Here is a 13,731-nt window from a genome sequence, read left to right on the forward strand (position 1 = left end):
TAGAAAAAGATCGCCCAAATCATGTGATATGTAAAAATTTGTCGTGATTCTGTTAGTAGAGGGCAAAACCTCAGCAGTTTGACAACTTCTTCCATGAATCGTCACATGAATAAATATCATATGTCCCAGTGGGAAGCTCACCGTGCTGCAATGCGGTCTAGCGGAGCGAACCATCCACCGCCTGCCCCATCAAGTGCATCCGCGCGCTCTTCATCTTCTAGGACTGTGGGGACAGCTGTCACACCTGGTTTTCCACGCACAACTTCCACCACTGTAACCGCAACAGGCAGTTTGCTTGGTAGGTCGTCATTTCGTTTGGAAGGGGAAACAAGTGCGTGTGTACAGCTCTCTCGGACATCGATAGCATCAACGTTGGATGATGGCAACATCATGTCTACGCCTGCACTTTCCTCACAAACCTGCATTTTTTCAGGGACACCCTACTCACCACCGTCTACACACAGCAGCCAGATCTCTGTCCCTCAGATGTGGACTAATAAAAGGCCATGTCCTGCGACCCATGACAAAGCTAAGAGGTTGACTTTATCCCTCTGTAAGCTCTTGGCTACCGAAATGCTGCCTTTCCGCCTGGTGGACACACAGGATTTTAGAGACCTTATGTCTGTCACTGTGCCCCAGTACCAGATGCCCAGTCGCCACTACTTCTCTAAGAAAGGTGTGCTTGCGCTACATCAGCATGTCGCACACAACATCACCGCTTCCTTGAGAAACTCTGTGTGTGAACGGGTGCATTTCACCACCGATACTTGGACCAGTAAGCATGGACAGGGACGTTACATGTCGCTGACTGGGCACTGGGTAACTATGGTGATAGATGGTGAAGGGTCTGCTGCACAAGTCTTGCCATCCCCACAACTTGTGTGTCAATACTCTGTCTGTCCAAGTTCCGCCACTGCTTCTGCCTCCTCCACCTCGTCTGGGTCCTCCACCTCCGCCCCAAGCCTGCCTGGTCAGGCCACCGGCGTTCTAACTGCGCAGAAGGAATCACGCACCCCTCATTACTATGCTGGCAGCAGAGCGCAACGGCATCAGGCGGTCTTTAGCTTGAAATGTCTTGGAAATAAGAGTCACACAGCGGCTGAGTTGTGGGCAGCTCTGGAGACTGAGTTTAATAAATGGTTGTCTCCACTCAACCTGCAGCCTGGTAAGGCCGTGTGCAACAATGCTGCAAACCTGGGTGCGGCCCTTCGCCTGGGCAAGGTGACACACGTGCCTTGTATGGCTCATGTGTTGAACCTGGTTGTTCATCAATTTTTAACACACTATCCCGGCCTAGATGGCCTTCTGAACAGGGCACGAAAACTGTCTTCTCACTTCCGCCGTTCAACCACCGCTGCTGAGTGACTTGCATCGCTCCAGAAGTCTTTCGGCCTGCCGGTTCATTGCCTGAAATGCGATGTGCCGACACACTGGAATTTGACTCTCCACATGTTACAGCGACTGTGGCAGCACCGTCGAGCCCTGGTGCAATACGTCATGACGTATAGCCTGGGCCAACGAGATGCAGAGGTGGGGCAGATCACCCTGATGGAGTGGTCTCAGATCAAGGACCTATGCACCCTTCTGCACAGTTTCGACATGGCGACGAATATATTTTGCGCTGACAATTCCATTATCAGCATGACAATTCCAGTCATTTACATGCTGGAGCACACGCTAAACACTATTCTGAGTCGGGGTGGGACAACAGGAAGGGGAGGAACTACAGGAGGATTCATATGTGCAAGAGACAACAACATCACCAAGGTCCAGACGTTCATCATCATCAACGCAGCAGGCATGGGACCATGGGGGACAGCGATCAACAAGGGCGCATGGTAGCAGGCAAAATGTTGAGTAAGGTGCAGGAGAACATGAAGAAATGGAGGACGAACTGTCCATGGACATGGAAGACTCAGCGGATGAGGGAGACCTTGGTCAAATTTCAGTTGAAAGAGGTTGGGGGGAGATGTCAGAGGAAGAAAGAATGGTTAGCACCTCTATGCCACAAACACAGCGTGGACTTGGTCCGCATGGCTGCGCAAGACACATGAGCGCCTTCTTGCTGCACTACCTCCAACATGACCATCGTATTGTCAAATTTAGAAGTGATGATGAGTACTGGCTTGCCACACTATTAGATCCCCGGTACAAGTCCAAATTTTGTGACATAATTCCAGCCATAGAAAGGGACGCACGTATGCAGGAGTATCAGCAGAAGCTGTTACTCGATCTTAGCTCGGCTTTTCCACCAAACAACCGTGGTGCAGGGAGTGAATCTCCCAGTTGTAACTTGACAAACATGGGACGGTCTCGCCATCTTCAACAGTCTACCCGTACCAGCAGCACCGTATCTGGTGCTGGTAACAGCAATTTTATTGAATCTTTTCATAATTTTTTTAGACCATCCTTTGCAAGGCCACCAGAGACAACAAGTCTGACACATAGTCAACGGCTGGAGAGGATGATACAGGAGTATCTCCAAATGAACATCTATGCCATGACTTTGCAAATGGAGCCTTGCTCATTTTGGGCTTCAAATCTTGAAAAATGGCCAGAGCTTTCCACTTACACCTTGGAGATTTTGTCGTGTCCAGCTGCCAGCGTTGTCTCTGAACGTGTATTCAGTGCTGCTGGGTGTGTGCTGACAGATAAGCGCACGCGTCTGTCCAGTGACAATGTGGACAGACTGACGTTCATCAAAATGAACAAGTCATGGATTCACAAGGAATTTACTTCCCCTGTGTCATCCTGGGGAGATTAAATGCTTGTGGATTTGGAATGTTCTTGATGCAAATCTACCTGTGAAGTGTACAACTGGGGCACAAGTGCTGCCACTGAAGGGGTGGGTGTGTGTGTGTGGCCCAATTTTTGGAAAAAAGGGAGACTCTGCTTGGAGTAACCCTTGCTTGCTGTGTTTTTGAAAAGGAGCCAAGATGAACAAGTCATGGTTCAGCAAAGACTTTGCTACCTACCCCGGGGTCATCCTGGGGACTGTTAAGGATGGCGTACTTTTGAATGTGCTAGATGCAAATCTAACTGTAAAGTGTACAACTGGGGCACAAGTGCTGCCACTGAAGGGGTGGGTGTGTGGCCCAATTTTTGGAAAAAAGGGAGACTCCGCTTGGAGTAACCCTTGCTTACAGTGTTTTTAAAAATGATCCAAGATGAACAGAGCTGGGATCAGGAAAGACTTTGCTACCTACCCCGGGGTCATCTTGGGAACGGTTAAGTATGGCGTATTTTTGAATGTGCTTGATGCAAATCTAGCTGTGAAGTGTACAACTAGGGCACAAGTGCTGCCACTGAAGGGGTGGGTGTGTGTGGGGCCCAATTTTTGGAAAAAAGGGAGACTCTGCTTGGAGTAACCCTTGCTGTGCTTTTTGAAAGGAGCCAAGGTGAACAAGTCATGGTTCAGCAAATACTTTGCTACCTACCCCGGGGTCATCCTGGGGACGGTTAAGTATGGCATATTTTTGAATGTGCTTGATGCAAATATAACTGTGAAGTGTACAACTGGGGCACAAGTGCTGCCACTGAAGGGGTGGGTGTGTGTGGCCCAATTTTGGGAAAAAAGGGAGACTCCGCTTGGAGTAACCCTTGCTTGTTGTGTTTTTTAAAAGGAGCCAAGATGAACAAGTCATGGTTCAGCAAAGACTTTGCTACCTACCCCAGGGTCATCCTGGGGACGGTTAAGGATGGTGTACTTTTGAATGTGCTTGATGCAAATCTAACTGTAAAGTGTACAACTGGGGCACAAGTGCTGCCACTGAAGGGGTGGGTGTGTGGCCCAATTTTTGGAAAAAGGGAGACTCCGCTTGCTTACAGTGTTTACAGTGTTTTTAAAAATGATCCAAGATGAACAGAGCTGGGATCAGGAAAGACTTAGCTACCTACCCCGGTGTCATCCTGGGGACGGTTAATTATGGCGTATTTTTGAATGTGCTTGATGCAAATCTAGCTGTAAAGTGTACAACTGGGGCACAAGTGCTGCCACTGAAGGGGTGGGTGTGTGGCCCAATTTTTGGAAAAAGGGAGACTCCGCTTGCTTACAGTGTTTACAGTGTTTTTAAAAATGATCCAAGATGAACAGAGCTGGGATCAGGAAAGACTTAGCTACCTACCCCGGTGTCATCCTGGGGATGGTTAATTATGGCGTATTTTTGAATGTGCTTGATGCAAATCTAGCTGTGAAGTGTACAACTGGGGCACAAGTGCTGCCACTGAAGGGGTGGGTGTGTGTGTGGCCCAATTTTTGGAAAAAAGGGAGATTCCGCTTGGAGTAACCTTGTGGGGTTTTACATGATTTTAGAAGGGCATGCCATGCCTATATCTGTGTCTCATCCTCTTTTCCTTGTAACGCTGTTTTGTTTTCGCATGAGAATTTGTTCTTGTCACTTTCCGATGTGTTTGTGTTGTGTTGTAAGTTGTTTGTCCCCCTTTGGACACCTTTGAGGGTGTTTTCTAGGTGTTTTTATGTGTTTGTGATTGCCTCCCATTGTTTCCTATGCGGTTCGAGCGGTTCGCCGAATCGGTTCGCCGAACCGAACTCGAACGAGACCTCCATTCGGCGAACCGAACTCGAGCCGAACCACGGCCGGTTCGCTCATCTCTACTTAGGACAGGTTTTTGTTAGTGTAACAAGGAGGCAGCCACTTTAATTCTACAGTGTTTGCCTCCCTAGGCAAAACAAATGTAATTTGATGTTAAAAGTATTTAGGACTTTATTTATAATGATACTTCCTCTGCTTTTTTGCTTTTGTTTTCTATTTCTTGAGAATAGACTGGGAATAGTTGACTTTCAGTCTGCCCCTGCTGTTGACACTAAATAATATATGAGGCCCTGAAAGTTTTGTTGTATATTGCTGTATACACTGCTGATCAATAAATATGTTCTTTTCCTTCAAAATGACAAAAAGAATTACATTGTATATATTTTTTGGGACAAAAAGCTATTGAAAAATGGAAAAATCAGTAAGCAAACTATTTAGCAACTAGAATTGCCATTTATGAGCTCAGACAGGCTTGTCAGAAAATTGTATCGAACACATAAAAGTTTAAGTTAATATTACACCAGTGCTTATTAAAATGCTGGATGCTATCAGTAAGACTGCGTACCGGGCTACAAACACTTCACGGAGCCGTTTAAAACATCCTATTGGTTAAACATGACAGTTCTCTCTAGAGATTATTGAAAACGATATATTTTTCTTCCTAGAAGAAGTGAAGAAACCATTATTCATGGCATCAGACAATAGATTTCAATTTGTTTTAGAGAGCGAATGTTCATCTGTATTATAACTCTGGGACGGAGGAAGTTGTTCTCACTTGTCTTTTGTTATTAATGTCATCCTTTTTTTTGCAATAAATGTACAAAAAGTACATTTGTTTTCTGGAAAAGGTTCTCATTGACAAAATCGTATGATATATCCACATTCCATTAAGCTATGATTGGTTCACCAGAAGTGGTGAAATTAAGTCACTTCATCCTGGAGAAGAGAAATATAGATTTAAACATAAATAAGTATTTTATTAGCACTGGCTCAATTGATTTCTTAGCGTCATAAGCGATTGCTGAAAAGATGCAGTTGGAAACAGTCATCAAACTGTTCTCCTTCTAACTTATAAATACCGACTCCAGGATATGTATTACGGTAGAGGTAATGATATGTAAAAAGAAAAAGTGGGAAATCGTCACCTTTGGTTTTTTGAGTGACCGGTCAGTATTCAGTGTGAAAGTGTTATACATTTATGGATATAAAGCACAAACATGATTATATAAAATCCATAAACTGCCATAAAAATATAGTGAAATAAATCATCAGGGTGGCATATGTGAGCTGTGTAGAGTACATCAGAGTGGCATATGTGGGTTGTGTAGAGTACATCAGGGTGGCATATGTGAGTTGTGTAGAGTGCATCAGGGTGGCATATATGAGTTGTGTAGAGTACATCAGGTTTGCATATGTGAGTTGTGTAGAGTGCATCAAGGTAGCATATGTGAGTTATGTATAATTCATCAGGGTGGCATATGTGAGCTGTGTAGAGTGCATCAGGGTGGCATATGTGAGCTGTGTAGAGTACATCAGGGTGGCATATGTGAGTTATGTAGCGTACATTAGGGTGGCATATGTGAGTTGTATAGAGTACATCAGGGTGGCATATATGAGTTGTGTAGAGTACATCAGGTTTGCATATGTGAGTTGTGTAGAGTACATCAGGATGTCATATATGAGTTGTGTAGAGTGCATCAGGTTCGCATGTGTGAGTTGTGTAGAGTATATCAGATTCACATATATGAGTTGTGTAGAGTGCATCAAGGTAGCATATGTGAGTTATGTATAGTACATCAGGGTGGCATATGTGAGTTGTGTAGAGTGCATCAGGTTCGTATATGTGAGTTGTGTATGTGGCGCCCTGGCCTAGCCAGGTCGTCACAGATAACACATAAACACCCCCACCCCCATTAGACAGGGACACCAGCCAAACACAAAACCCTTGTTGCCTCCCTCCAGTGTCTGATGTCCACACCAGGTGGGGCGGAGCCAAGCGGTTGGCCCCACCCACCGAGGAGTTCACAGGCCTGGAGGCGGGAAAAGTGACAGAGTTTGGAGTTTGAAGAGTGAGGAGTGAACACTTGGGTGTCTGGGTTTGTGGCCCAGGCACTGACAGCAAGGTTGGCAGACGGTGGTGGCCGTCTGCAGGAGTGGTGAAGCAACGCGGAACCGTAGGACCGGGGTCGGGCGACGGCCCGCCGGTACCGACCGGGGAGCGAAGTGAAGCCAGCACACCCAGGCAGGGCCATTGGACCCCGACCAGGCTTGGAGCCGCCGTCAATAATCAGATCCGAATGTGACTGGAACCCCAGGGGTTTCATAACAGCAAAAGTCCCGATTGAAGGCAACCGCCCACACCGTGAGGGTATACAGCTACCGCCTAAGGCTAGAGACCCAAGGGCTAGCGCCTGCGGGCAAACGGGCTCCTACCGTTGGGAATCCATAGTAGTCAGAAGGAGAACATCAAGGTGCAGGGAAAGACAGCCGCCATCACCTGTCCGGGGAGAGACACTGCAGCTGGCTGCGGGACTCGTCCATCCAGCCGTTTGGTTTACCCAGGACTTTGTACCTTTCTTGCTGAGTGAGTACACCCATACCATCCGGCACCGCGCTGGGCTGTCCCTGCAACCCTGCACCTCACCAACCCTGCCTCCCCGTCACATCATCGGGCCCCGGGACCACCGACCCCTACCCACGGAGGGGGAAAACAACATCCCAGCTGCTCCCTACCATCGCTCCCGGGATCCCCGTCACCAGCAGCGGTGGTGCCCATCTTCACCACGACCCGTGGGTGGCGTCACGGACTAAATCCCCCAAACCAACCACTCCTTTCACTCACGGGCGAGGAGCGCCGCTCGAGTCCCTGGATCCGGCCCACCGCTCGAGCCACCGAGCAGCAGCAGCCGCAGCAGCGCCAGACCCGAGCGTTAGTGAGAGCGCAGCAGCGACGGCATCCTCCCCGCCTGCGACAACTTGGCATCACGAACAGGATTTAACCCATCTACTTACCAGTAAAGTGCGCCTTGTGATCTCCGCCGGCGGTGTCCGGCCGAAAAATTTGAAGCGCCGCCGTCTTGGCGCGAAAATCTCCCGCTCGAGCATCTTCTCCGAGCAGGGAAGGCGCGAAAGCGAAGCCCCGTCCCCAACAAATGGAAGTGCTAAAGAGTACCAAGGGGGGGCGGGTGTGTGTTTGCCTAATGTAGCCGAGGCTATAAAAGCGGGGACGCCAGGACTCTGCAAATATACCCGGTTCCTGGAAGCAGCTTGCAACATGTCAGCACCACCTGAGATAATGGTATAATGCCTCAAGCATATGGAAAAATATTGGAATATACAATGAAAAATGCTACTTGCTAATTTGAACATGTGAATAATGAATTGCATACCTGCCATGAATATTAGGAAAAAGGAGATATTTAGCAATCACATTGATCAATGTAACTGAGCCCCAAGACCTCGTTAAGGTATATCTCTATATTGGGGTCCCTAGCTCTGTGACCCTAACTGTGTGTCATCTCATTGCAATTAAAAACTGCTATGGGTGGAGAGGGGTAACTAAGGACTTTCTTATATAGGAGATGGAAAAAACATGGCCGAGAGGGGCGGAGCTGTGTTCACATTCAGAAAAAAAACTACATATAACTGAATAGGATAACTGAAGTGAGCACTAATATATATATATGAGTGCAAGCCAAAAATACATACTATATAAGAATAAGGCTGCACATCAAACTTAGATAATGGTATAATGCCTCAAGCATATGGAAAAATATTGGAATATACAATGAAAAATGCTACTTGCTAATTTGAACATGTGAATAATGAATTGCATACCTGCCATGAATATTAGGAAAAAGGAGATATTTAGCAATCACATTGATCAATGTAACTGAGCCCCAAGACCTCGTTAAGGTATATCTCTATATTGGGGTCCCTAGCTCTGTGACCCTAACTGTGTGTCATCTCATTGCAATTAAAAACTGCTATGGGTGGAGAGGGGTAACTAAGGACTTTCTTATATAGGAGATGGAAAAAACATGGCCGAGAGGGGCGGAGCTGTGTTCACATTCAGAAAAAAAACTACATATAACTGAATAGGACAACTGAAGTGAGCACTAATATATATATATGAGTGCAAGCCAAAAAATACATACTATGTATGTACCCATAGTACAACCCCGCTCAGACCGCCGTCCCCGATGGAGGTGACAGAGTCCGTGTTGTCCCGCCAGGGCCAGGAGGCTTGAGAGGAAGCCAGCCAATCAATAGCTGGAGCGGTTGACTTGGAAGAACCGAGAGCGGGCCTCCGTACACCGGCTGCAGACGGGTCACCTGCCACTGAGGAGCCAAGAGTCTGGGCTCACCTGGAAACCGTTACCGACCTGCCAGGTCCCACCATTAACCCCCTGGAGTCAGATGACAGCAGCTCCGGGGCTGACACGGAGCCTGCCTCGGAGGAGGAGGGAGTCTTCGGCTTGTATGACATGGAGGCCACTTACATCCCTCAGAGTGGAAATAATGGATACCGGGCCGCTCTTCTTCGTCGCGCCTGCCGTGCGCTGGAGGGGCTGTAATCCGTGCTTCTTCACCTGGAGCCGGGTGAGGAATACGGAAGTGAGCAATAGTGGCAGCGGTCCTCCGTTGCAAGCAAGTTGTCCCTCGTTGGGACCCTCAGCAGTTTAAATGAATGACATTAATCAACCGTGACCTTCATCTGATTATATGTGTGATTATTCCGGCCGTTGCCGGCAAGTTGTCCCCGGAGTGACTTTATGTGTTTACAACCTGCATGAGAGACTACTCATGGACATGGCCGAGAACTGGCAGGCCACCCACGAACTGGTGGGCATGTAAATAATTGTATGGGATGGAAACCGTTGCCGCCTCCGGAGAGGCAGATTGGAGGAAGGGCCCGCAGCAGAGCAGGCTGGGGCCCGGCCACCACCAGGACCGGTGGCCATCCTCCGGGGGTCAGGGGTCCTCCAAGGACGTGGGGTCCCCTGAAATGACAGCGGGTGCAAGTAACCGTACCCGTTCCCGCTCGGGCAGCCTGAACCTGGACTGGGGTCAAGGGGTGCTGCTCACTTCTTAGGGGCAGCATCAGAGCTAGGTTGCTTGGGTGGGAGAGCGGAAGACATCCATCATTATTAAAAATGTTTTGTTTATATGTGCAACGTTTAAGTGTCCTAACAAAAATACTTATGTTTGAAAATGTTTACCTGTTATTTATATTTTTACAGCTTGTGAAAAAAATAAAACCGGTGATGGACGGGCAGCCCGCGGACAGTCTGCATTTCACCAAGGGGGAATGTGGCGCCCTGGCCTAGCCAGGTCGTCACAGATAACACACAAACACCCCCATTAGACAGGGACACCAGCCAAACACAAAACCCTTGTTGCCTCCCTCCAGTGTCTGATGTCCACACCAGGTGGGGCGGAGCCAAGCGGTTGGCCCCACCCACCGAGGAGTTCACAGGCCTGGAGGCGGGAAAAGTGACAGAGTTTGGAGTTTGAAGAGTGAGGAGTGAACACTTGGGTGTCTGGGTTTGTGGCCCAGGCACTGACAGCAAGGTTGGCAGACGGTGGTGGCCGTCTGCAGGAGTGGTGAAGCAACGCGGAACCGTAGGACCGGGGTCGGGCGATGGCCCGCTGGTACCGACCGGGGAGCGAAGTGAAGCCAGCACACCCAGACAGGGCCATCGGACCCCGTCCAGGCTTGGAGCCGCCGTCAATAGTCAGATACGAATGTGACTGGAACCCCAGGGGTTTCATAACAGCAAAAGTCCCGATTGAAGGCAACCGCCCACACCGTGAGGGTATACAGCTACCGCCTAAGGCTAGAGACCCAAGGGCCAGCGCCTGCGGGCAAACGGGCTCCTCCGGTACCCATACATCGGGGAGCGGACTACCGTTGGGAATCCATAGTAGTCAGAAGGAGAACATCAAGGTGCAGGGAAAGACAGCCGCCATCACCTGTCCGGGGAGAGACACTGCAGCCGGCTGCGGGACCCATCCACCCAGCCGTTTGGTTTACCCAGGACTTTGTACCTTTCTTGCTGAGTGAGTACACCCATGCCATCCGGCTCCGTGCCGCGCTGTCCCTGCAACCCTGCACCTCACCAACCCTGCCTCCTCGTCACATCATCAGGCCCCGGGACCACCGACCCCTACCCACGGAGGGGGAAAACAACATCCCAGCTGCTCCCTACCATCGCTCCCGGGATCCCCGTCACCAGCAGCGGTGGTGACCATCTTCACCACGACCCGTGGGTGGCGTCACGGACTAAATCCCCCAAACCAACCACCCCTTTCACTCACGGGCGAGGAGCGCCACTCGAGTCCCCGGATCCGGCCCACCGCTCGAGCCACCGAGCAGCAGCAGCCGCAGCAGCGCCGGACCCGAGCGTTAGCGAGAGCGCAGCAGCGGCGGCGTCCTCCTCGCCCGCGACATGTACAGTGCATCAGGTTCGCATATGTGAGTTGTGTAGAGTGCATCAGGGTGGCATATGTGAGCTATGTTGAGTGCATCACGTTACATATGTGAAACCAAGGGAAAAATTGTGAAAACATACCCTGCTGTAACTAAATAAAAGCATAGTGCATATAAACATAGGGTACTTAGTAAACACTGTTTTTGATCAAAAAAAGGCATAAAGCTATCCCACCAACGCCAAGGTGTACCCAGTTGGGATAGTACCTACACTCTCTAATATTAAAACCTTACCATGGGTCTAAAATAGGCCTCAATGTGGCTAAGGGCTGAGAGCGACCGGGTCCCAACAGGACACACACAGTCAGGGGGATTCACAGAATGAAATGTCCAGCTCACCAAGAGGGAGGGCCACACCCCATTTGTAGTGAATACAAAAAAACTACATAAAAACAAAAAATGAGCCGGAGTATGAGATGGTATACATGGAGCTTGTGAGCTCATGTTCACACTGGCCATTAGACAAAGAGAAACCAAGGGAAAAATTGTGAAAACATACCCTGCTGTAACTAAATAAAAGCATAGTGCATATAAACATAGGGTACTTAGTAAACACTGTTTTTGATCAAAAAAAGGCATAAAGCTATCCCACCAACGCCAAGGTGTACCCAGTTGGGATAGTACCTACACTCTCTAATATTAAAACCTTACCATGGGTCTAAAATAGGCCTCAATGTGGCTAAGGGCTGAGAGCGACCGGGTCCCAACAGGACACACACAGTCAGGGGGATTCACAGAATGAAATGTCCAGCTCATCAAGAGGGTGATTTTTCCCTTGGTTTCTCTTTGTCTAATGGCCAGTGTGAACATGAGCTCACAAGCTCCATGTATACCATCTCATACTCCGGCTCATTTTTTTGTTTTTATGTAGTTTTTTTGTATTCAGTACAAATGGGGTGTGGCCCTCCCTCTTGGTGAGCTGGACATTTCATTCTGTGAATCCCCCTGACTGTGTGTGTCCTGTTGGGACCTGGTCGCTCTCAGCCCTTAGCCACATTGAGGCCTATTTTAGACCCATGGTAAGGTTTTAATATTAGAGAGTGTAGGTACTATCCCAACTGGGTACACCTTGGCGTTGGTGGGATAGCTTTATGCCTTTTTTTGATCAAAAACAGTGTTTACTAAGTACCCTATGTTTATATGCACTATGCTTTTATTTAGTTACAGCAGGGTATGTTTTCACAATTTTTCCCTTGGTTTCTCTTTGTCTAATGGCCAGTGTGAACATGAGCTCACAAGCTCCATGTATACCATCTCATACTCCGGCTCATTTTTTTGTTTTTACGTTACATATGTGAGCTGTGTAGAGTACATCAGGGTGGCATATGTGAGTTGTGTAGTGTACATCAGGTCGTGCAATGAAATAAAGGAAATCAGATATAAATTTAGTAGTCCATGGAGGAGTGGCAGACTTTGAAACATTTGTTTTATACACAGGCCAAGTCAGGTATCGCATTGCCAAGTGATGTCCTTTCTTATCTCCTTGTGACACACTCCGCACCTTTTCTGTGACCTTCTTTCCTTTTCAGATTGAGGGATCTCATCAGGGAAATGTTGCCCTGGTACTATACAGGCATCTTCAGTTCCAGAGGTACTGGGGGCCTTCTTCTTCCTGATTTCCAATTATTAGAGAGTTGATCACTACCTCCCGAAACTGAAGGAATATGCCGGTCTGGCCTGCACTTTATCATACCAGGTAATCATTATACAGTGCCACTTGTATGATGTGCATGGCCAGCTTTTTGTACCACATCTTAGTTTTCTACATGGCACTGAAGGGCTGCAGGACTTGATCAGAGATCAACTCCCCCCGTGTTCTTATTGTACCCCAGGACATAATCTTGTTTAGGAACCTGGGTAGTGGTACCCAGTACAAAGGTGGGGGTCCTGCCATTTTTATATATTGTAGTCAAGAAAAAGACATCACTCGTGTAGATTTTTTTGACCACCAGTTTGTTGTCTCTGCTCTCACCCTTCCTGAGCAGCTGTCACGCTCCCCGGGTCCCGACGTCGTTTCTCACTCACCGCTCCGGTCCCCGGGTCCCCTGCCTCCAGCCACACATCCTCCTTGGCACCGCTCCCTGCTCTGGCCTCCGGCACCCGGGCGTCACGCATGTGCATTAGGGCGCGCGCGCGGTCACTGACCTCCTCTTAAAGGCCCTGCACTCCCTAACAGGATATTGCATCAGTCAGGGTCAGGTATATTAGGAGCTCCCTGCCTGGAGGGCGTCGCCTGTTCGTCGAGTTCTGCAAGCTAGAAGTCCAGGTCCCCTTGTGTCTTACTCATACTAAAAACTTTGTCTCTTCCGTAGAGCCTGCTCTGCCTCCGTAACCGGTCCCTGAATCCAGTCTTGCCAAGAGGTCCTCCGGTGTCCGTCGGCGGGGAATCCAACCACCGTTTCAGCAGCCTGTGCCTGTCTGGTATCTCCGACTTCACCCAGCTGCCTTCCATCATACCCAGCTAACCCGGATCCCGCCTGAGCTTCCTAACCGTCACCCGTACTGGACTTCCGTAATTATCTCCGAGGACTTTGTGGCTCCAAAGACTCCGTTTTACCCGTTCCCTGTGGGACGCTACCCCGGTTCCGCTAATACTCCGGCTACCGTGTGCCTAGGCCCTCTGGTGGGGTGACTGGACAGTCCCTGTATAGGGGTTAGCTCCAGGTTGCCTCACTGGGGGAGTCC

Source organism: Anomaloglossus baeobatrachus, chromosome 3 (genome assembly GCF_048569485.1).
Source record: "Anomaloglossus baeobatrachus isolate aAnoBae1 chromosome 3, aAnoBae1.hap1, whole genome shotgun sequence".
In the NCBI taxonomy this organism is placed as follows: Eukaryota; Metazoa; Chordata; class Amphibia; order Anura; family Aromobatidae; genus Anomaloglossus; species Anomaloglossus baeobatrachus.